Source organism: Alligator mississippiensis, chromosome 5, assembly GCF_030867095.1.
Source record: "Alligator mississippiensis isolate rAllMis1 chromosome 5, rAllMis1, whole genome shotgun sequence".
Taxonomy (NCBI): domain Eukaryota; kingdom Metazoa; phylum Chordata; order Crocodylia; family Alligatoridae; genus Alligator; species Alligator mississippiensis.
In genome coordinates, this window is record NC_081828.1 from 180,713,754 (window position 1) to 180,738,028 (window position 24,275).

Here is a 24,275-nt window from a genome sequence, read left to right on the forward strand (position 1 = left end):
GGGTCTGAGAAGGATCCGTGAACAGAGGACAGGTTATGGCATACTTTAGGATTTTGGGGCAGTCTCCCTCTCCAAACTTTATTAAGGTCAAGGTGTGGCAGGTGAGAAGAAAGGGAGAGTACCTTGGTGAGTGCAGTGCAAGAGTTGAGTCACTACCTGGTGGTTGCTGCTCCTGGGGGCAGGAGTCCTGTTACAATTCTTAGCATTAAGATGCATCTGTTAGTGCCTACTGTGTATTATTCCATTATGCTTAAAACATCCAGATGAACATTGCCTTGGTTGGCATACAGCAAGCAGTGTCAGAGCACCCTACTTTTTAGGATAAATACAAATGCATTTAATAGAACTTTTAAGACTATAACAACAGGATTGCTGCAGTTTGACAAAACTTATTGTTATGTAAATATTACAGAAACCCTTTTCCTCACTATCAATAGAAAACTCATCGTTTTAATGTATGCAGCCCCTTCCCTGGAGTCTCCTATCACAGTGGTTCTCAGAGAGCTCAGTGCAAGAATGCTTGGATATAATCTGTCTGGGTTGCCTGAGAACCTACCATATTGCTTAGTATTTTTGCTGTGATTGGACCATTGATTTAGTAGAGTAAGATGCTATTCAATAGGAATAAATGGAGCAACATCTGGCTCATACTTTCTATATATTTTTATGAAAATGGCACCAAACTAATTGGCATTTGTATTCAATACAAAATTACTACTTACGATATCTGTCATTTTTCACACAAGAAAACATGTTTAAAAGCCAGTTTATTATATCTGAGCTTATCCCAGTGTGTTTTGCTCAGGAAAAATTTACTTAGAAATACAGAGACTAACTTTTTTTTCCAGTACTTTGCAGTTTATTGCAATTGCCACAAATGGTATAAGCAACAGTAGAATTTTTATTAATTAGAATTGTTATGCCCAGTTTACATGGGTATAATTGACTACGCAGGCTGCATGGCAGGGGAGAATTGAAACCATAGTTTCTTCAGCGTCTGAGTAGTTAGATACTCACCTTTCATCAGTAATGACAGATATGCAAAACACTGTTATAGTGTTAACTCTTAAAATACAACTTGAATTGATCTTTCTTCAAAAAAGAAGCAAAAAAGCACCACGGTTCCAACAGAAACACTGTAACATCACACTTGCTATGTTGCCCAAGATAAGCAAAGCAATACATCAAATACTTCTTCCCCACCCTGTACAGAAAGGACAGGGTGGGGAAGAAAGGGGGAGGGCTTGCGCTCTATGTCAACGAGCAATATACTTTGACCCTCATCAAGACAGAATCGGAGGAGGAGAAAGTAGAAGGATTGTGGGTTAAGTTACATGGGGGGCAAGGAGAAAGGGATTTGGTGGTAGGGGTCTGCTACAGACCCCCACACCAAGGGGAAGAACTAGATTTGGGGCTCCTGAGGCAGCTCTCGGAGACCATAAAAACTAAGGAGGCGGTAGTCATGGGGGACCTAAACTACCCAGACATCTGCTGGGAGACACAGACAGCAACGTCCCACCATTCACGCATGTTCCTATCCTGCGTACAGGACCTCCACCTGACACAGGAGGTACACGGTCCCACTAGGGGGAATGCCTTACTGGACCTGGTATTGGCAACGGGGGATGATATGGTAGGGGACCTACAGATTGGTAGTCACCTGGGGGACAGTGATCACCAAATTATAGAATTCATCATAAGATGTCGAGAGGGTAAGGTTACTAGTAGGGTGAAAGTGCTAGACTTTAGGAAAACTGATTTCAATGAACTCAGGCGATTAGTCAAGGATGCACTGCAGAGAAGGAGTTTTGAAGAGATGGGAGCCCAGGAAGGGTGGCTGTGCCTTAAGGAAATGATCCTTCGGGCACAGAGGGAGACGCTCCCTATGTGAGGAAAAAGAGGGAAAGGGGCCAGGAGGATTCCTTGGCTGACCAGAGAAATCCAGGGCAGACTGCAGACCAAAAGGGGAGCATATAAAAAGTGGAAACGGGGAGAGATTACCAAAGAGGAGTATAACTCCTCTGCTTGCACGTGTAGGGAGGCAGTTAGACGGGCCAAAGCTACCATGGAGCTGAGGATGGCATCCCAAGTAAAGGATAACAAAAAATTTTTTTTTAGATATATGGGGAGCAAAAGGAAGGCCCAGGGTGGAATAGGACCCCTACTAAATGGGTAGAAGCAATTGGTGATGGACAGGGGGGACAAGGCTGAACGCCTCAACGAGTTCTTTGCCTCAGTGTTCCTAAGTGAGGGGCAGGACAAGGCTCTCACTGGGGTTGTAGAGAGGCAGCAGCAAGGTGCCAGACTACCATGCGTAGACCCTGAGCTGGTGCAGGGTCACTTGGAGGAACTGGATGCCTTTAAGTCGGCAGGCCCAGATGAGCTCCATCCGAGGGTACTGAAGGCACTGGCTGATGTCATTGCACAACCACTGGCGATAATATTTGAGTAGTCATGGCGCACGGGCCAGGTCCCAGAGGACTGGAAAAGGGCCAATGTGGTCCCCATTTTCAAGAAGGAGAGGAAGGTGGACCCAGGCAACTATAGGCCAGTCAGTCTCACCTCCATCCTAGGCAAAGTCTTTGAAAAAATTATCAAGGCTCACATTTGCAAGAGCCCAGCAGAACAACTTATGCTGAGGGGAAACCAGCACGGGTTCGTAGCAGGTAGATCATGCCTGACTAATCTAGTCTCTTTTTATGACCAGGTTACAAAACAACTGGATGCAGGAGTAGGGGTTGATGTCCTATACTTAGACTTCAGGAAGGCCTTCGATACGGTATCCCACACCATACTGGTGAACAAGTTAAGAGGCTGTGACTTGGATGACTACACGGTCCGGTGGGTGGCGAATTGGCTAGAGGGTCGCACCCAGAGAGTCATAGTGGATGGGTCAGTATCGACCTGGAAGGGTGTGGGCAGTGGGGTCCCTCAGGGCTCGGTCCTTGGACTGATACTCTTCAATGTCTTCATCAGTGACTTGGACGAGGGAGTGAAGTGTACTCTGTCCAAGTTTGCAGATGACACAAAACTGTGGGGAGAAGTGGACAAGCCGGAGGGCAGGGAACAGCTGCAAGCAGACCTGGACAGGTTGGACATATGGGCAGAAAACAACAGGATGCAGTTCAACAAGGAGAAATGCAAAGTGCTGCACCTAGGGAGGAAAAATGTCCAGCATACCTACTGCCTAGGAAATGACCTGCTTGGTGGAACGGAAATGGAAAGGGATCTTGGAGTCCTAGTGGACTCCAAGATGAACATGAGTCGGCAGTGTGACGAAGCCATCAGAAAAGCTAATGGCACTTTATCGTGCATCAGCAGATGCATGACGAACAGATCCAAGGAGGTGATACACTTCCCCTCTACCAGGCGCTGGTCAGACTGCAGTTGGAATATTGCGTGCAGTTTTGGGCGCTGCACTTCAAGAGGGATGTGGATAACCTGGAGAGGGTCCAGAGAAGAGCCACTTGTATGGTTAAGGGCTTGTAGGCCAAGCCCTATGAGGAGAGACTGGGGCACCTGGACCTCTTCAGCCTCTGCAAGAGAAGGTTGAGAGGCGACCTTGTGGTTGCCTATAAGTTCATCACGGGGGCACAGAAGGGAATTGGTGAGTATTTATTCACCAAGGCACCCCCGGGGGTTACAAGAAATAATGGCCACAAGCTAGCAGAGAGCAGATTTAGACTGGACATTAGGAAGAACTTCTTCACAATTAGCGTGGCCTAGGTCTGGAACGGGCTCCCAAGGGAGGTGGTGCTCTCCCTTACCCTGGGGGTCTTCAAGAGGAGGTTAGATAAGCATCTAGCTGGGGTCATCTAGACCCAGCACTCTTTCCTGCCTATGCAGGGGGTCAGACTCGATGATCTATTAACCCTAGCATCTATGAATCAAAGTAACACAACAGTCAAATCTTTAAAGGAAGCATGTTTCCAACTGAAGGAGAACTGCCCTTCCTTTTCCTCACCTGGATGCAAAACTAAGATGTGATGTAAAAAAAACACATACGCCATAATATGACTCCATCCCCTGGGTCGGGGGGACAGCACTTTAAACTTAGGAATTACTTGTAACAGCAGTAGGTAAAACCTTTGCAGAAAAAAAATGCTTTACTACATTAATTTTGGTATCCTAATAAAAGAAGCAGGTCTGACTTGTTTGTGGGGTCTACAGGTAGTGGCGGGGTTTGTTTGTTTTGTTTTGTTAAGACCTCTCAGAGTTATCCCTCTTTGTTCACAGCTGAACCAGTCTCGGTACAGGGCAGGTGATACATCTTAACTTGTGAACAGGATTCTTGGCTCTGATAAGAAGTTCTGCAGCTGAGGATTGTGCTCAGGACATATCCCTCCCCCGATATGTCCCAGCACATTGCACTCCATCTGCTGTAGTAACCCCTGGAGAGTCATCATATCTAGTAACAAAATCCCCAAGACTGTTTTTGCCACTCTGAAATGTTTTCATAAATATCTAGCACACAGTTGAAATTATACAGGTTTAATATAATATATATTCTGGTATGTTGCTATTCCCTACCACCCCCACCAAGTCATCCTCTCCTTCATTTTTTCAATAATATTTCAGTGCTTCAATAATCAGATTTGCTATAGCCAAAGAAAACCAAATGCTTGACTTCAGGGCTAGGGACAAACATTACACATATACTGCTTTAAGTGATCAGAAACTGGTTTAAACCTGTAACAGAACAGACATTTAGTGTACATAAGCCAGTTTGAAAATGGCTAAAACCGGTTTAAGATAAACCTGGTTGAATGTAGTATCAGACTTAACTGATTTGAGTCAAACCGGTTTATGCATGTATGTCCCAGATCCCTTCCTGGTTTAACTTAAACCAGACTCCCCCAGCATCCCAACGTGCTCTCTGGGCTGGGTAGTGCTCTCTACTCCACAGCAGGGCTGACCCCTACCCTCTACTGCCTTGCTGGAGCTATGGCAGGGACTTGCAGGCACCGAGCGTCTGCTTGGCTCACTTCTGATTCCCCCTGCTTGTTGCTTGCAGCTCAATCTTGGATCCTTCCCTCCCACAGCATGGACGGTAGCCAGCATATGGTATGCTGAGAGGTGTCTGTGTAAGGCAGACAGAATAGTCTCTTTAGGGCTTTTTTGAGTTAATCAACAGGTCAGCTGGTAATGTCCCTCCCTCCCTTCCTTGCAAAAAGTTGCTTAAGAAGAGCTTGAACTAATGAGAGGGGCTTTGTTTTCTAATGGGGGTTAAATGCTGATAACAGAGCTGATAAATGCTCTGTTATCAAGGGATTGCGGGGGGGGGGGGGGAGACTCCTTCCTAATCAGATCATCCTGCCACCCCCCTCAGATCAGCACTATAGAATGGAAGGGAGGGCTGCTCTAGCACCCCCCCCCCCGGCTTCTAGCCTGACCACTGCAGGTATGTGCCTGAATTTCGTCAGTCCAGAGAAAGTGTCTGTCCAGTTTCCAACCAGTTCAGCCTAGTCAGGTTAGACTAACCTGCAAAGATTGAAGCATTTCAGGCTCAGGCTCAGGCTTTTTGAATGTCTGTCCCTAGCCCAGAAGACTGGCTTTCTTTTCTTGTAAATATTTGTTTCTGAACAGTACATTCCAGACTGAGCAGAACAGCAGAAATTGCTCACCCTAGTTTGATTTGAAATGGGCAGTTGCTTTTGTTTCTATTGATCTTTCAAAACTCAGCCCCTTCCCACTCAATGTATAGTTAGTGCCAAGGGTTTTTGTGATCAGGATCATTAAGCAATGCTGAATGGACAACTCTTACAATGAGGCACAGAGTCAACTGTTGGCAAAACACAACAAATTTATAGCTGTAAGATGGAAGAAAAATGACTCCTAAATAGGTTGCAGCAGTTGTGAAACTAGTCTGCCACAAGAGCATAGGCACAGATGGTGGAAGGCCGGGGCTAATGGGGCTTAGCCATCCCAAACTAATGTGGTGGCTGGTGACAGCAGCAGCACCACAGCGCTGCCGTTCCACTGCGCCATGCCACACCCTGCTACCATGGTGCCACCCCTGCCAATGTGTACAGCACAAGTGCACACCAGCCCCACAACAGCCCTGCAGGAGGGGGGGAGCAGGGGTCAGCCCCTTCAAATAATATTTTTTCCCACTGCCTATGAGCATAGATACAGCTTGGGAATCTTGGGGAAAATTTGCTAGCCACCTCTAAACAAAACTGATTACCACAAATGAAAGCAAGCTCCTCAGAGCAGCCTCTCTCAACCTGTAGGTCGTGACCCAAAAGAATATATGAAAGGGTTGCAAACAAACTTTAAAAATGATTTAACAAAGTTTAAAAATGGATTCTTATTTCTCATTAAGGATAAAAATGTGGGAAATTGGCTTTTCCAGTTGCTTGGGGGCCACCCTACCCCACACACTGTGGGGCTGGGGACGGGGGGGGGGGGGGGACGTACAGTGGGTCGGGACTGGCCATTGATGTTTACAAATGGGTCCTGGTACAGAAAAGGTTGAGAACCACTGCCTCAGAACACAGGCAAAATGGCAAAGCTCAGTTCCAAAACAGCAAATCAGAGCACTTTTGAGACTTATTTTCAGGTATGGAGCCATCAACATAACTTCTTTCTAAACAAAAATGTGACAGAGGATTGAGGGAGGGAATAGAACGTCCCCAAAAGAATTTAAATGCTGCCAGGAAGAGGTGTCAGATGGAGGAGCCGTTGTTAATCTTTGTTATCTAAGCAAGGCTTATTCAAGAAATCAAACACATATGGTAAGTTGGGGGATAAGACTTCTAAATATAAAATCTTTCTATTCAAAATAAGTGTTTTAATGCTGTGATGACTGGTAAAGATTAGTGACTGTTCAAGACTAGTTTCACAGGTCTAGACTACACTTGCACAGTCTCAGACACTACCTGAAACTGAAACACGGCTACCAAGCACGATCTGGGTAATTTTTTCAGGAAAGGAGGAAGTAATAATATAGTGTGTGAACAGGGAAGCAAATACTATTGAGGAGTGGCTACAAGGCCAGCAATGTGTTCCAAACAGAATGAAATGGGGAAGAAAAAAGATCAAGGTTAGAAATCAAGAGCAGGAGAGAGTGGAGAAAAGGTAAAATCACTCATTCCTTTAAAAGAAAATTTTTGAACCCTGTGTCTCATGAGGCATGACAGAGCAAAAACCAAGAAGATGGAGCAGGAGTGAAAAGCTGGACACTGAAGCATGGAAAGACGTATGCTTAGTATTACTTAGAAAGACAGGCATGAACAATGGGTAAGTGAACAAATGAAAGTAAGAGAGATCAAGAAGAGGCTGTTAAAACAAAAGTGGCAGGAGGCTGGTCAGACTACATGGAGAAAATAAAAACTACACAAAAAAAGCTTTTTTTTTTTTTTTTTTTTTTTTTTAAGAGGAAAAGGAAGACAACAATGGACAGTAAGTGCAGCAAAGACTACTGCAAATGAAATGTTCAAGACAGGGAGACATCATGGGCCAAGTACAGACATTACATTTTTACCAGTATAAAGTGATTGGAAACCGTAACAGAATAGTTCAGCACACAAAACCGGTCTATACCCATAATAAAAGTTTGGCACAAACTGACTTGTTTAAAAATGGCTGAACCCAGTCTAAGATTTGTTTCCCTCACTCCCCTAGAAGGATCAATGCGTGTTCTGTTCGCTACTGATCTAAAATACGCTTCCTTAAGAAAACTGCATAACTCAGAGTGATTCCACCTCTGGCTTTTTGAATGTCAGTTCCTAGCCATGTTCAAATCTTTATCATACCAAAAAATAGATAAAGCTATCATGTGATGACAAATTCTTAGCTGTATTCTATGCGTCTCTGGGTCAGATTATCTTAGTGCAAAGTTCAGCACAGTAAAGACTCACATGAGTGCATTTTGATAATTTAAAGGCAACTTAGGATGGTCTTAATAAGTAAAAACTTCCTTCTGTTTAATGTTTGAGCTTCGCTTGATTTAGCATTAACCCATTTCAGATCCATCTGTTCCATTTTGGCATTTAATATTAACTTCAGATGCTTTTAAAATACCTTCAGTACCTTCCATACCCAACTCTTATGAGTTTATGCTTTCTACTACCCAGGGTTTCTGATATAATAGTCCAAAGTACAAAAATGGCTATATCCTGCTGACTCTCACAAGCACACACAGAGAAATGAGGCAAGGAGGATCTGGCTCTGTCCATAAGAAGCTCACTTTTAGTTTAAAATACAGGAGCATGCTAGTTACCTTTTTGACTAAAAAGGTGTTAGCATGGTACCTTCCTGATTCCTAAGGGGAGATTTGATTTACTTAAAACAAAAAACAAATGTTAAACTCTGTACTGAACTCACGTAATTCCATATTCTTCAAAAGACTTTTGTCCTAGTAGAGTTAGTAAATTCCTTCTCCTACTTAAGTAATTGAAATTTTACAATTGATTCAAGGAGATAGGACTTCATGCTGTGATTTAGTCTAGAAAATTCTAGTTTAGTTTCTTTTTTTGATCTGGCATAGCTTTTGCAGTTTATTTGGCTCAATAAGTTATTTCTTCTTCATTCTCAGTTTCTCATTTTAAAAAAATCCAAGGTTTAAAGGTGGCAAGTAACCACCATAGATTTATTTATTTATTTGTTAAGCCAATTTAAATGTGATGGCTCAGATTTTGTCTCAGTTTCATTCAGGTTAAAATATTTGCAACTTTTCTGCTCATTTTAAGCACAGGTGGATGCAAATTCATGTGTGGTTCCTGGGGTACGATTAAGATGACTGTATTAAGATGTAACGAATGCTCGTTATTTGTTGTCACTGTATTCTGCAATTATGGACAGAGGCAAAATTGAGTTTTGAATCATGAATTAAGTTACCCTAGTGTCTTAGAAATTCACAAAAAAAAACCAGAACAAACTACATTATGTTAACCACCTCAAATTCTTTCACCTGGTAGTATAAAAATGATACAATATACAGCAGTGAATGAAATAGTAGGTACCACACTCCTGTTTCCATGTAAGCTACAGCATATCTTAATTTATTGGAAAAAAAATACAGAATCTCTCATCTGAGAAACCTGTTGCCTTCTACTGGAGGCCCATTACAAATGGTGCAAACTCCATAATCATTCCAACTTTCAAGTATTGTAATGTTATCTCAAACCCTTTATTCATCTCCACACCTTCCTCTGCTGTGCGAATGGGCACTTCCAAGGCACTTATAGTTCAAGATGCCGTGTCACTAGTTAACCTACATCAGAGCCTAGAGGGAAATTGTGGCTGTCAGCTGGAACTAGAATAGAGCAGAAAAATACCTCCCAAGTTAGCTAGGAAAAAACTGCTGCTTAACACCCAAGGAGAACACTCAAAGAACCTTCTAAGACTAGTTCATCAGAACTTAAAAAAGCTTGCAGATTTCTATCCTCCCAAAATATTAATCATAATCAAGAGACATTATTGCAGATGCTATCTGTATTTTCTAGTCTAGCCAAACAGAAGAAAAAAAGATAAAGAAGGTTAGAGAATTAGGTACAACTGGAAAGATGTGTGCTGTCCTAGTCTCTACATACTGTAATCTCTTTTGACTCAAGTATTAAACTTCTTTTTCTCTACATTATTTACCCATGTAGTGTATAAAAGTTATTTCAAATGCAAAAGAAATAGAAGGGAGATAACATTTGGAAGATAGTATTAGAATTAAATTGTATGTTTTCTTGATGAGCACAGTAGAAAACCTAGGCTGCTTTGAAATCCTACTGCTTTTTCTACCCTACCATCTCAAAAGTAAAGCAGTCAGATTATCTATTCAAGAAATTATGTTTCTCCTTCATATAAAATCCACATTGCTTCACTTTTTTAGACCTGGAAAATTAAGGATTTAGTATTCTTTGGAGAAATTACTTTATTCTTGTAGTTAATGAACAAATTTGCAATGTTTTCACTTTAATGGTACATATTGTCAAATTTGTTAAAAATTCTCCTTTGGTACTTGAAACAGCTGGAATTAGGCATCAGCATGAGTCTCTATCTCCATAACACAGCATAATTCTGCTAGGACAGCTGTTATTAGAATGATATCACTAAATTAATACTCTCCCTAAAATACAAACAGCCAGCTTTAGCTCCTGGAAAAAACCTGAAGTACAGCTGCTGTATTGCCCAAAGAGAGAAATTCATAAAGATGTTGTTGAACATGGTCTGCTTTAGGGACTACAAGCATAAACCCACCCCAGTCGAGCAACTGACTACTCCTAACTGTAACTAAATGAAATGACTCAGCAGACAAAGACAGGCACTCTATCACAATCAGAAAATGGGGGGTGGAGGAAGGTTTGGGGGGGATGTTCCTTGAGGACTAAAGAACCAAGTTATTTCAACTGTGCTAAATTAATCTCCAGGCAGCTGGCTTCATGCATAACATCACACAACAAATTCTGTCATTGGTTTGATAAGACAGAATCTATCACCTGTGTGTGTAAATGGTACATTCACCTTGTAATTCTCAAACGTGTGCGCACACACGTAAGCGCCTGTACTAGCTCAAGTATTATGTGTAATTACATTTTGCTTCCCATTCAATCCTTTCTTTTTTTATCCCTTGAGGGAAAGAGCAATAACCTAAGATTTTAAATTATTATTTCATGTTGAAGCAATCTGTAATTCCATTTTTATGAACATGTTGTTTAAAGTTTGTGTCTTCATTCATTTTATACTTCTGAGTAGCCAAAGTATTCCAATATCAAAATCTGACTTCTTTGAAGTGAGCAGAACTGGAGGAGGAAATATCCAAGCTAAAAGCTGGGATAAAAGAATCCCTGCACCCCTGACAAAATTAGATTTCAACAATCCTGTAGATTATTGTCTTACACCAGTGTTTTTCAACCTTGGTAGACTCAAAGTACCCCTTGAAAAGTGCCAGCTCTTAGTTTTCACTTGTTTTTGACTACAGAAAAATAAAAGAGCAAGTATCTTGTTGCAAATAAATTCAAAAAGACCACAACAGGTAAGAGGGTTTTAACATCATGGATTCCTTTTTGAAATTGCTGAGTTTATCTTGTGCACACCTAACAGTGCTAACATTACATAGCAACCCATGGCATCCTTGAAACGATCTCAGGGCACACCAGGGTGCCATCAAACCCTGGTTGAGAATCACTGGCATACACCTTTGCAGTCCATAAAACAGATCAGCTTTTTTTGGCATGGCACACTGATAACCTAATCAAAAATAGTTTTTAAAACATCCATTTTTTTCTACATAAAGCAGATGTTTTTTGCAAATGTTTTTATTATTATTCTTCATAAATCATTTTGCTTAGGTTATTGTAGGCACCTGGTGATTTCTCTTGAAATAACCAAAGATTTGTAAGGCTTGAGGAACTGAATCTTGAGCAGAGTATTTCTATATAAGCTGGAGAAAAATGGATCAGCTGTTACCATAGTTGCATATGCTGCAATAGCTGCCATACACATTGTGTTGTAAAGTCTCATGGGGAGGGGGTGGAGGGGTTGGTCAATGGAGTTGCACGGCTATGGATCAATTGGCCACATGCCTACCATAACAGCTCCTTTTAGGGCACTGTGAGGAAACTCCTGTGAAGCATTATTCAGTACTACGCAAGGAAATAAGAAGTGCCCATCCATTGTATCTTAATAGCCTGTCCTCTTATGCTGCAGAACCACGATGAATCTAATGTTTCTAAAATATCTACAAGCACTTGGGTACATTATATAATAGGATAGCCAAACCAGTGGCCTCTCATTAGTTGAACATAATGAGGGCTACATCCTATTTAATGCATCTTTTGTGAATTAATTTGGGAAAGAACGGGCATGGCAACCCTTTGAGAATTTTAGCTGTTCCTGGTTTTCTTCAGTTCGGTTTTTAAACAGCTGCCAAAATGAAAGATTTTTTTTTTTTTATTTTTTTTTTAAGAGAGAGCTCAAGCTCTTCATTTCTAAATAATAAGCCTGTTACAAAATGCTATGTGAGTGACAATTGCCACAAGCTGTTGGGATCCTTCTTAAGAACCTGGGTTTCAAGTAGCATAAGATGTGGTAACAAATTAAATATTTAAATAGCTTGGAAGTAAGAAAATAGAAGTCAAGGACATTATAGAAATCTAAATTTTAAATACAGACTTACATGTATAGAAGCTGCCAGGAACAGAGTTGTTTTCACAACACACTGCATTTGCTTGATGAGTTAGCCCCACAGATAAGGCAATCATAGAAGACAATCATCCTAGACTGAGAGAGACTGCGAATGATGATGATAGCCCCATGTCTCATGTTTACAAGCCAGTTGTTAGATTGCAACAAGGAAATAAAAATAAAACTACAGCTGTTTTGACCTGAACAAATTGAACACTGTTTTAAAGAGAACCTCATTTTACAAAAAGACAGATCCTGTGCAGTTTTTACTCTGAATCTACAGAAGTATTAATACTGTTCCTCTATTTAAAAACATGAAATGTATGCAGAAGTGCAGGCCTTATGTGAAATTCACTGCAAACCTTGCAAACAAGTTTAATATGGCCAGTGACAAATGATGTCTGGTAAAGCACGGCATGACTATTTTTAACATGGCTCTCATACATAATTTCTCCCACACTGATTGCCAAGCAAGATGAACATGTTAAAAAAAAAAAAAAGCATTATGAATGATAGGCTTTCACGTCCCTGCACTGTCTGAATTTCATACTCAGAGAAAATAAAAACAAGTGACATTGAGAGGTGAAACAAAACTAGAAGCCTCCTTCTGCTCATTTACTTGTATTATTTAACATTTTACAACCATCTCATATTATCTCTGCATGACCACTGAACAGTAACAGGTGTCAGCCTTGCCTTATCTGCAATCAGGACTCATAGTAGAGATGGTATCTTTTATTAGACCAACAAGATTTTTGCAAAAAAAATTTTTTTAATTGCAAGCTTTCGGGCACAAACACCCTTCATCCAGCATTGGAGAAAAGATTGTAAAAGTTCTTCTTGAGTAGAAATGAAGGTTCATATCTCATAGGATTATGAAATATGATTTTCTCCAATGCCCGTTGAAGGGTGTTTGTGCCTGAAAGCTTGCAATTAAAGAATTTTTTTTGCAAAAATCTTGTTAGTCTAATAAAAGATACTGAGTCCTGATTGCCTTTTCCTCTAGACCAATATGGCTACAACCTGGATACCTTGCCTTATCTGCAGCACTCTACACTTGATCTGAGCCTTCAAGAGGCCGAGAAGCGGCTACATACACTTCCTCCACTGCTATGCCCTACTTCTATATTTTTATAAAGCTCTGTTACCTCACCTGTACTTACAATCATACTGGATAAAAAAAATCATGGACTAAATACAGACATTGGATTTATGGCACATTATAACCTGCCTGCCATCAGATAACTCCAGGTACCTCTCTACAATCTGTCACCAGGTCAACATCCTCCTTTTCCCCCCACACCTACTTGTCTCACACCTGTTGTCTCCCATCACCCCTGATCTTCACTTCCCTGTGTTTGCATTTTCACAGACCTGCATTTTGCATATTGGTTTCTATTCCATTCAAGAGAACATAAAACTACAAGCATAGGGAGAGTCTGCTGGTGAAGGGTGTTTGTGCCCAGAAGTTTGCAAAGAACATTTTTTTCAACTATTTAGTTGGTATAATAAAAGACATCATATTTACCCAAAGAACCTTGTCTGCTTACAATCATTAGCTCTTTAATTCCCTCATCCTTTTTTTTCCAGATCTTTTCTCCACATACTTGTTTCTTCATTACTTTTCCCTCTATTGTACCCATCTCCTCTCCCACTGTACCTATGTTTGGCTCCTGCTGAGTTAACAGATGACAGAAGTAGGGGAACTTTAATTCAGGACTCCATGGTTTCTCTTCCTACTCCTGCCCATTCACTTCATGGTACTGAACCGATTGTTACGGGAGAAGAATGCTGAAGGCACAAATGGCAGCGTTAGAGTGATGTTATAGCCATGATGGTCCTGGAACTGAGCAAGGCCAGGATTTCTAAAGGCAGTATCTTCAACTGAACCAGCTGAATAGTGGGGATAGTGCTTGCATTCAGAAGCACCATCTAACTCTACCCCAACCATGCAGTTGATCCAAGGGCACAAAAAAAAGTTAGGATCCAACTCTCATGGAGTCTCAGTGGAAAATCTGGCAGTCTCTCTGCCTTAGTCTCTGCAACTGTGCCTACCCAGCTGTAAAATAAGATAATACAATATGGTGCCTTGTCAACCTTGGTGAAAGAAGAAATGCTCCACTGAAAATTGCTATTGAGAACTTACTAGGTCTCCTCTGTCCAGGGGTGGATGGGAGGGCAGGGGTGAAGGTGCACCTGCACCTTGCTTTCACTCCTGCTTTGTCTGAAGTTTAAAACCAGTGGCAGCAATGCTCCCAGTCCAGCAGTGATAAGGAAGTCACTTGACAACATGGCTCATTACAACCTGACTCCTTAACTCTTCAGTCCACAGGTGTCAATGCCCCGCTCTCCTTTTTAATAGTCTCCATCAAACTACCCTTTGTGCTGCAATGCTGCTGCCTGTGAGCTGCTCCTGGAAATGAAGCTTTTATTTCACAGCCCCACAGACTGTGTTTAACTCAGTCCAGTGAAGCTATATTCGTTTCTGCTTCCATCTTAAACTGAGACCTATGTGTAGACCAACGTAGCTACAACCAACAACATTGCTATCTTAACCTGAACCATACCGCCCAGGCTCCTAGCCTGTTGGTAAAGCGTCTAGTGTCTTTTGAAGCGAAAAAGACGAGTTCTTCGGTATGAGGAGACACCGCCCTGCCCGCCTCCGCTTCTCAAACCCCTGCACCCCTGTGGGCTGGTGTCAGGCCCGCTTCCGGGGCCCTTGCTACGTGCTATGTTTATTACGCAATTAACAGGTTACTCGTGCAGTAAATTAAGATTGGGCACGCCTGCAGAGCACGAGAGGCGGCAAGCGCAAAGCAACGATCACGCAGCGAGCCGGTGACTCCGGCAATAAACGCGGGCTGAGGCAGCAGCGAAGTAGCGAGCACGGGATGAACAGGACAAGCCCAGGAGAAAGAGCCACCTGGCTTGAAACCGTGCAACAGCTCCGAGCTAGCTCCCATCCGGCGCCCGCGTGCATGCAGCGGGGCCCGGGCCGCTTCGCCTCCAGCCACACGCAGCTGTGGGCTGTCGGGGCGCGGCCGCCACCCCGGCTCTGAGGGGCCTCAGGGAGGCGGGCCCAGCCCTGCCCGCTCCCGAGCCGGCAGCGGCCGGGCCTGGCGGGAGCGGCGAGGGAAGCCCCGCCCACACGGGTGCGCGGGCTGGGAGCGGCGGCGCGGGTGAGGGTGAGCGGGGCGCTGCGGGGCGGCGGAGCTAGGGGCCGGAGGCCGTGGGCGCGGGGAAGCATTTCCCGAGGGCGGCGGCAGCAGGACAGCAGGGGCACCCGCCTCCCTGGAGACAAAGTCGGGCACCGACTTCCCCGCCCGCCTGCAGCGGCAGCAGGAGCCGAGGGCCCGCCAAGGGGCCAGGCCGCGGCGGCCCCGGGGAGTCGCCCGCTGAGTCACGGCCGTGCGACCTGCCGGGCCCCGCCGCCGTGACCAGGCCACGGGTGGGGAAGTGCGGCAAGTTCAGCCCAGCTGCTGGCGCGCGGTCATGGGCGCCTCCCGAAACGGGCTAGTCGGTGAGAGAGACAGAGACAGCCAAGAGCCAGCCGTGTGTAAAGTTAGCCTTTGAAGCGTGTACCTGCTTGTTAGCTGGCTGCTATCCACTTTTTGTTAGAGCAGGCAGCCGGTTGCAGCCTGGCCCCAAAGTGGGAGAGGAAAGGGCCTGCACCCGGTCCAGTATCAAAAGGCAGGGGCAGAGCCAGCCCCAATCCAGCCTCCTGGGGCTTGGGCCCTATTAATGGCCACCCGCCCACTGACACCCTTCCCACGCAGTGGGGATCCAGTTGCTGTGGGTCTGTGGGCCACCTTTGGCCTATGGGCTGGAGGTTGAGTCCCCTTGCTGGAGTATTTGAATGTTGCCCCCCCCAACAACAAAAAAAACCCAGGTGAAGACTAGCCACCTGACAGATGACATAATTAACTGGTTGACCATGCCGTAAGTTTAGACTGCCCACGCCTGTAAAGTAAGAGGGGCCGCAGATGTAAAGGAATTAATCACACAGTTAACTAACTGCATAATCACACAGTGAATTTAGATCAGCCATGTATACAAAGTAATTGTCACATGATAACATTGACTCTCCACCTATAAAAAGCCAACCAGCTATAAAGTTAGTGCTGGAAAAAATGTGTATCAATGCTGGTTTCTATCCAGGTTTCGCTTAAACATGTAGCAGGGCCCTAAGAAGCTGGCATTTTCCAAGGGTGGTGGGTCTGGAGCCTGAAGAGGTTGAGAACCACCGTGAGGAGGCCACAGACTGCTGCCCACCTTCCATGCCCTCCCAGGGGTTTTCTGCACTGCTCAGAGACAGGCTGCTAGTGAGAAATGGGTATTGCCAAAAAGCAGGCAGCATGGATGTGACTGAAGCCAAGCACAGCAGAACAAATATACCAGGAGACCTCACGGGGTCTGGAGTATACTGGTACTTGAGCTGAGAAAGGCAGTTAACTGTACCTTTGAAACTGGTACGTCTCTGGTGTTGTCCTGGATATCAAGCGTTGGTGTAGTAGCCATCTTGGCATATTGTCAGGCTGTCACTGGGGAAGGATTATAGCGCTGTGTGCTCAAAGCTACTTGGTATCATAAGTCTTGGCAGAGCTGAACAGCCAGGTGCCAAGCTCACCCGTACACATTGCTGGGAGTAACAAACAGTCTTCTGTTGCTGGTCTGTCTGCTGGGCACAATTCAGTAGGTGGCGTCAGCCCACACCCCGCACAAAGACACTGATTGCAGATAATTCCTCCAGTCATTTGTACTCAATAGCCCAGAGGTTATAAGAGTCACTCAGGAAATGGGAGACTGGTCCAGTTCTTCTCTCTGACTGAAGTGATTTAGACCCAAACCTCCTACCCTTGGATGAATGCTCAAGTCACCAACCTATAGGTCAATGGTTCTCAATGCTTTTACACTCAAGACCCCTCAGGAAAATGCCAGCTTTCATCCATCTTTTTACTATGGAAAAAGTGATAGATCACTTTTCTATTGCAGAGAACTTAGAAAGACCACAGTAGTTCAGAGCATTTTTGACACTATAGATTCCTGTTTGAGATCTCTTTGAGTTTCTCTCGTTAATCATGTTTGCATGTCAGGCACTGTACCACTCTTTAAAGGATCTCAAGGCACCCCAGGGTGTTGTGGCATCCTGGTTGAGAATCACTGCAGTAGGTGGCTTGAGGGGGAACAGAGAGGAGAGACTGTTGGTCCTTCTTGTTCATTTATTCCATAATAATGGGGAGAAACTTAAATACTCATAGGTGTAGGGCCTGTAACTCAGACCTTCCTTTCCCCTCATGATGAGCACCCAATAGGCTTGTTTTCCTTCAATTAATGAATATTAAATGAGTCAGTGCAAAGTGGAGCAGGTTCAGCAGGAAAGAGTGGGAGATTCCCCACCTAAGAGTGTTGTAGCCTGATGGTTACACTCACACAGGCAACATGGGTTCAGCTCTTTTAGACAGTGAAGGGCACTAAACAGGTCTCCAGCATCCTGTGCAAATGTTCTAGCTAATGGATTATTTGATAAGCAGATCATCTTTATTATCCCCAGCCCTTTATTCCCCAGCTCTGACAGTCTCTGTCTAAAGTCCTTCTTGGGCTACCAGATCTCCAAGTAGGCCTTGAGGAGCTGTCCCAGTAAGGCACAAGGCTAAATGACCAGTGTAACTTTAAAATCAAACATCTATTCCCTTTGGCTCAAACCCGCTCTAAGCTTAACATAAAATAAGGAACCCCTGCCTGCACAAGCAGCTCTTTCTCTCTGTCCCAAGCAGCTTTCTTCTGTTCCCAAACCTGCACTTACCCAGTTTCACTGCAAGTTCATGAGCTGTGTTACCAGAAGCTTCTCTTCTTGGCTCCCGAAGTCAGACTGCCTAACTATCTGAGGCCTTGGGTTTATATATGTCCAGCCAACCCCTTGGCTGGTCAGATGACTCTCCATTATCTCCCTCCCCACCTGCAAGATGCCTCTCTGGCATTAGTTCTTAAAAGAACACTTGTCCTTTCTCTCAGTGTTTCCTGCTGCTTAGATTAGGCAGCATCTTGGCCTTTGGAGCTCCCGGTCTTCACCTCTTAGGGATGTGTGTACAGCACAAGGTAGGGATGTGTAAAGTTATTCACATTAGCTCAGGAGTCAGAAGCTGCACAGACACAGAACTAACACATGCAGAACCATCACAAAGTATCTAAATATATAATTTATTTAGTTTTTAAGGTGCACATCTGCACTTCTTTCTGCTTGACTTCAGACTAACACAGCTGCCTACATTTCTTGGCACTTCGCTGCCAGATACAGGCATACCTCAAGAACTTAGGGTTGTGGATTCCAGCAAGTGACATTTAGCTTCTACAACTGCAACACTGCAGCACAGAAATTCTGTTGTGGCTCTAGCCTCAGGAAAAAAAAGCAGCAAAAAGCTTTGGCTTGTAGGTAGTTTGGCTGATAATACTGGAACACAGATGCCATGCTGAGATTATCTGCCAGTGCTGTCAGCAGGGAAAGTCAGGTTTGCAATGCTACTATGCCAGGAGTTACAAGGCAAAAGAATGCCTTTGCAACTCGTTTATAAACTGCTTGCAAAGATCTGGCTTGTTATTTCTGCTGTGGTTGCCATGGGAAGGGCGACAAGCTAAAAAAGCAAAGATGAAACCATTATAGGTTCAGTTATCTCAGAACTAAAATACAAAAAATACCTTAAGAGAATGCATCCAAACCATGAAATGCCTAACATAGAATCTGCGGCTTCCATCTTTTTATGGTGATAAAGGTCTCAACTTTCTTTTAGGACGCTGCTTTACAGACAGTGCATATTCATAAGAATGGCAGCAGAGGTGACTGGTGGTGGCCATGCATGCTAGGCTCTCAAAATAGACAGGTAAGTTGCCGCAGTGGAAGCTCATCTGGGGAGAATTGGTGACTATTTCAGGGGTTGGCATATTTTGTGACCTAGCTTCCACCTCAGGCCGTACCCTTACACACCCTGGTTTCCTACCCTGCTTGCCAGAATTGGACCCTGAGTGCCTGGATAAGCCCCCACATGCCCAGATAGGAGCCTGAGGCCCAGTGCCATCCTTGCATGCTAAGAGTGGTTTCTGGGGCCTGGCGCTGGCACCACCTCTCCCAACACCACTCACTGGGATTGGATTGCAGGGCCCGGCACTGCCCCTTTCTGGCCCCCCACACCAAAATCAGACCCTGTGTGCCCAGTCACATGGCTCTCACGTCTGGAAATTCAGCAGCAGGGGAGCAGTGGCACTGCCAAATTTTTAGACCCATGAGGAGCCCTGTGGGTGAATTAACACTGAGTTGGGGGCTGCATATGGCCTGTGGGATGGGAGCTTTGTACCCCTTTCTAGAGAGAGAGAAAGGCAGGTTCTGGAATCCTGAGGATGCCTACCCTGGTGCAGCAGAGAAAGTAAACTTGAATGCAACAGGCAGTAGGACCCTGGGATGCCTTCTCTGCTGCTGTGGCTGGAAGTGAGGATTGCCTGAACTGCCACCAACCAGATCTAGTCTATTCATGGGCTAGAGTCAGCCTGTGAGCCATAGGTAGCCAACCCCTGACGTAGTTGTTACATGCACCTGTGATCTGATAGGAAATCCTAAGTGCCCTTTCCATTTACTTAGGGTCAACCAGTGGCACACCACAGTATTGCTGAAGGTGTCATCTTTTGTATGGAAACAGCATCCTGACTCCTTGCGATTGTTAGTCTTAGCCTTACATACCTCTGTCAACAGAAGGAGATTAGCCATGGCTGAACTTCTGTTGCATAATCCAAATGCTGTCTACCTAGACTGCCTACCAGTTGTCTGTGCCATTTTCCACCTTCTGTACTGATCTGTTTAAAGGTTGCAGCCTTCTGCCTGCAAGGTGGCTGTTTTTCTCTGATGGGTGAAGTGACCCCTGTAATATGCAATTTCATATAGTTTTGTCAGGTACTTTGAGACTGTGGCATTGAAGACACTATGTAAGTGTCACTTATCATTATTAATGCCTTTCTTGCATTTGGGAATTTAACAGACAACATTCTCCATAGAGTCATCATTGTCACATTCATTTTTGTTTTTTATAATCAAAGGTGGCAACTGTGGCATTCAGATGCTTAATTACATTTCATATAGGTGAACAGTGGTAACTTATTTAAAATAATTAGTATATAACAAAACAACACCCCCCCCCCCCGAATTTCTGCTTTTAGTGTAGTTAACAGCAGCTTCTAGGTATGAGAAGGCACTTGTTCCCTAAGCACCCAAAGCAGATATGTACTGGAGCCACATGGTACCAAGTGGATTGTATACTGATGGAGGGGATTGGTCTCTCCAAAGGCCTCTGCATATTTTGTTTTACTTTTTCTGGATGAGAAAATAGTTTCTCACCCAGTGATAAACTTCTTGATATGTCCAGGTGTTTCCCCCTGCTCTGCCCTCCCCATCCTTTGTTCCCTGCAAAAGGATAAAGGCTTTTTCTGAATTTTATGAAAAACCTAAGAGACAGAGAGTGGGGGAGAGCGATAGATAGACAAACTGACACTTAGTCACCCTTGAGTAGACAACAACCTGATGGTTAGGGCATTCACCTAAGATATGAGAAACTGGGTTAAATTCTTGGTTAGTATAAGAAAGAGCAAGGAATTGAACTTGCCTGTTCTTCAGATGAGTGCCTCGGCTGCTGGGTGTTTTGGGGCAAGTGTCTTGTCCCTCTGGCTTTGACTCCAAATTCCATCATTAACCCAAGAAACCTTTATCAAAACTGGTATTTAGATTCCTAGGAAGAATTTAGGTTTCAAGAGTGTGTTGTTTTACTAAATGAGAGATGGGAATGCAAGTACACATTCACACACTACACATACACACACACATCTGTTTCTTCAAGTGCATTTTCCCACCACCATTCCCACTATTAAGACTCTTGATACAGCTCTGGAGGCTTGAGCTCCACCTTCCACCTTTGTGCCAAAGGCTGCTGCCAGTTGACCCTGATTTCAATGGATACCTGGTGATTTGGGCTGGCACATCAAAAACTGGCCAGACATGATACAAGCAACATTACTTCATTGTGCACCACTGGTTGGTAGAATCTGGTTACTAGACTCAAAAGGACCATTGACCACTACTAATGAAATAATCAGTGACTCATCCAGAGAAGCACACCTTTCAAACTACTTGAAAAAGGTGGCCTCAAGAAGCCAACCCCCGAGCCTGATACTACCACCCCATCTCCAACTGCCAATTCCTGAGTTGCATAATTGAAAAAGTAGTAACTGCCCAGCACCATCATGTGACATCTGCCAACATCCTAATCAGCGTTCACAAACTATAGACAGTTCTATTGGCACTAAAAGATGACCTTCCCAGAGCCACAGACACAGGCTTCTCTGTCTCTCTACAGCAGTTGACACAGTGGACTATAATGTATTATTAATATGCTGACAAGACAGAGCAGGAATCAATGGCCCTGTCACTGCTGTAATTCCAGTTCTTCCTTGACATAAGAACTTTGAGTAGAAAAAAGTAACTGACTCCGATACAAAAAGATCCCACACTATCCCCACTTCTCATCAATATTTAAACTAACAGAATGCCAGTGCTATTCAGCTGTCTCTCATTCTTAGATGATACAACAAACACCAATACAAAAATGTAAAAATCAGCTTTTGGAGAAGGAGTGGCTTGCTCAACTAAAGTGATACACATCAGCTAGAGAAATCACTTTGAAAACTAGTTGAGAGTCTGCCTCCATTTTCTATTAAAGACACATAACTCTCATTTGTAAAAGTGCAAAGGCTTGGAATCCCACTTAATGTCTTATTGTGCTTCATCATTATGTCCCAATTTTCAAAACAGGCTGCTTGAAGACATAATCCCCCAAATAAACGGCTCTTTACTTTAAGATTGGTGTGCCCCTGTGCTGAGTAGAGCACATGCTCAGAAGAGGCATCACATTTGTTGGACCCGGATCACCCAACATTTATATGGATCAGGTGCTTCTGCAAGGTTTTTTGGTGCTTTTATATAATAGCCAATTGATTCAAGTTTAGATAAAAGTGCCAAAAAGCGCTGCCAAACGCCCGATCTGTACAGATGCTGTGGAGCCAGGTTGAACTAACACACTGCCTCTTCTGGTAAAGTGATGTTTTTGGGGGGTTTTTCATGTCTGTCAGTGCCCTTAATGTCTCAAATCCCAACAGTTTTAAAATGGAATTTGAATCTGTTGATTGTTGCAATGACCATACTCATCTGGGACACTGCAGATCACAAAGCCAAACTGAAGTTTATGAGAACTAGTGCCAAAGCATTCTCAGTAAAAGGGATCTTCCAGTGGCGATTAAATTAAGTCTGCCAGAGTCGGCCCACCTTTAAGATACGCTGCAAAACTTTCTTCCTAGAAAAGCCTTTGTATCATAAGAATGATGCTAACAACTTTCATGCCTTCTAATAAGCCCCCTAGCAACCAACCAATCAAAAGTAGGAATGTGGAGGGCATTATTAAAAAAATTAAACTCCTCAGCAGAATTATTACCCTAAAAAAGAAGCAATAGGGAATTCATTAGGAGTACTGATTTTCTGTGGAAAGTACTCTGGCAATGGGTGGCTGTATAAAAGCTAAAATAGATGGACACTAGGATATATGATGAGAAAATTAGTGGAGTTATAAAGATATGTTTTTGTTTATATGGGCCTAATCCACATATTTGCTGCGAAGTGCTTAACTGAGGTCAGATTCATCAGTCAGAAGAGAATTATTGTGTAGTAATAGTGATCATAAGTAGGTGCTAAAATAAAACACACAGACACTTCTGTATGCTTTTGTATTTTATTAGCAAGTCTTACAAGGATGAGTTGCCTCATTTAAAAATATTCTAGGTGTGTTAAAAAAATAACATGTTTTACTATCGTGAAAATGAATAGCAATGTCATGAAACTACACTTTGAAATTGTTATGCTACCTAAAGCTAATATGTACCCTCTTTTTTAAATTCTTTCTAAAATATATTATGTTAATTTGCTATGCATGTAGGATGTATTTCTATAATTCAAGTCCATTGAGGTTATTTGGTGTAGAATTGGGCCCTTTTAGTAGTTACCGCTCTCTGTATATAAATACTTAATTTATGTTACATCACATTTCCCACAGTCATATGATTATGTAAGGAAAGGTGCTATTAAATTAATCATGGTGGAACTAAGAAGACCTCTTATTTTTAATATTTTTAGATGTAACAAATAGCTATTGAGCCATACTTATTACTTTTCATACATTTTCTGTCACAGCAATCTGGATTTAGTGTTGTTATAATTTTATATTGTAATGTAACAACAATCAAATGATTTCTATATGTGTCTAGAGAGAATCTATGCTTCCATTAAAATATACTTACCAAATCAAAATGATATTAGTATGGAGGCTGTTTATATGATTAAATTGTAGCAATATGAGATTGCCACAGAAAACAAGTAATCCAAACCTAGGGACTCTTCCCATTATAAGACCATTATAACAGCATAACAACTAGAATGCAAGTGTCAGATGAAAAAAACAATAAAGGACTGATCCTGTCTTCAATACTCAGACAAACTGCCTGTTGGACTCACTGGAGGCTTTACCTGAGTAACAAATATGTCATCCCATAATACCAAATAATACCTAATAATGCCTAATAATACCTGTAGAAGAAGTATTCACTTTATCACTATTTAGCTGCAGCATAAACATGAGAATGTTTGTGTACTTTATAACTGATTGTTTTAAAATTCATTCACAGTTATTGTAACACATTCTTGTTAGTTGTTCAAAAACCACAATGAAAAACTTCAGCCTTGGAGTTATTTTTCTAAGATAAAACTGTCAAAAGGTATACACATTAATTGGGTTTTCAAGAACTGTCATTTTATCCTGCATTTGAACAGTACCTAGCCCAACTGAGACAACAGATATGCCAGAGCTTCTAGGCACTGCTGCAATGCAAAATATTTAACAAATACAATTCTTAGAATGTCTTGTTCCAGATCAGAGCTTGCCTTTTCCCTCCCTCTCAGTAGAGGTGGACATTTGGCTGATGTTTCTTGAAGATAGGCTAAGGTTCAGGAAATGCAGCTTGCACGTATGGCATATGCACTTTAAATGCATATTATATTGTTGAAATCAAAATGAGAA

At 43.1% G+C, this 24,275-nt stretch overlaps 1 protein-coding gene and 1 long non-coding RNA gene across 5 annotated transcripts in view; one reads left to right on the plus strand and one right to left on the minus strand.

Annotated features, from left to right (window-relative positions):
* LOC132250937 (uncharacterized) overlaps nt 1-15,805 on the minus strand; it is a 112,831-nt gene extending 97,026 nt beyond the window's left edge. The window contains exon 1 of the long non-coding RNA XR_009462662.1: nt 15,703-15,805. This is a non-coding gene — a long non-coding RNA (uncharacterized LOC132250937). The remainder of the gene's footprint in view (nt 1-15,702) is intronic.
* The window catches only part of PTER (phosphotriesterase related), a 31,885-nt gene continuing 22,817 nt past the window's right edge, over nt 15,208-24,275 (plus strand). For 2 of the 4 annotated variants that reach the window (XM_019498022.2, XM_019498021.2), the window contains exons 1-2: nt 15,208-15,305; nt 18,906-18,995. The gene's annotated coding sequence lies outside the window, so the exon portion shown is untranslated. Of the gene's footprint in view, nt 15,306-15,539; nt 15,641-18,905; nt 18,996-24,275 lie in introns of those variants that run through there. The other 2 variants (XM_006265861.4, XM_014601574.3) reach the window with 2 other exon arrangements.